At 20.3% G+C, this 256-nt stretch overlaps 1 protein-coding gene across 1 annotated transcript in view; it reads left to right on the top strand.

Moving 5' to 3' along the window:
- The window catches only part of LOC119594624 (zinc metalloproteinase nas-4-like), a gene marked incomplete in the record, with an annotated part of 4595 nt that overhangs the window by 504 nt on the left and 3835 nt on the right, over positions 1 to 256 (top strand).

The raw sequence follows: 256 nt of genomic DNA, 5'->3' as shown, positions 1-256 counted from the left end.
AACTGTGAATCAGGACTCCAAATAAACAGTTGTGTGTTCAATTGGCCGCCTTTTTTTATTACAATTATTATATTATATGAATTTATTAAGTGATTTTTATTGAAATTTTCATTAATTACTAATTAAACTGACGAGAACGAATTTATAAAATATAACAAAACAATATATTAATATTTAATTGATTTTATATAATGAGTGGTAAATTATGTAAAGATACTTTATCAAAATCATTATTCATTGTTATTAATTCATTACT

The sequence above is a fragment of the Penaeus monodon genome, chromosome 34 (genome assembly GCF_015228065.2).
Source record: "Penaeus monodon isolate SGIC_2016 chromosome 34, NSTDA_Pmon_1, whole genome shotgun sequence".
Taxonomy (NCBI): Eukaryota; Metazoa; Arthropoda; class Malacostraca; order Decapoda; family Penaeidae; genus Penaeus; species Penaeus monodon.
The sequence above is the reverse complement of the archived record's forward strand: the minus strand, read 5'-3'. Positions and strand labels throughout refer to the sequence as shown.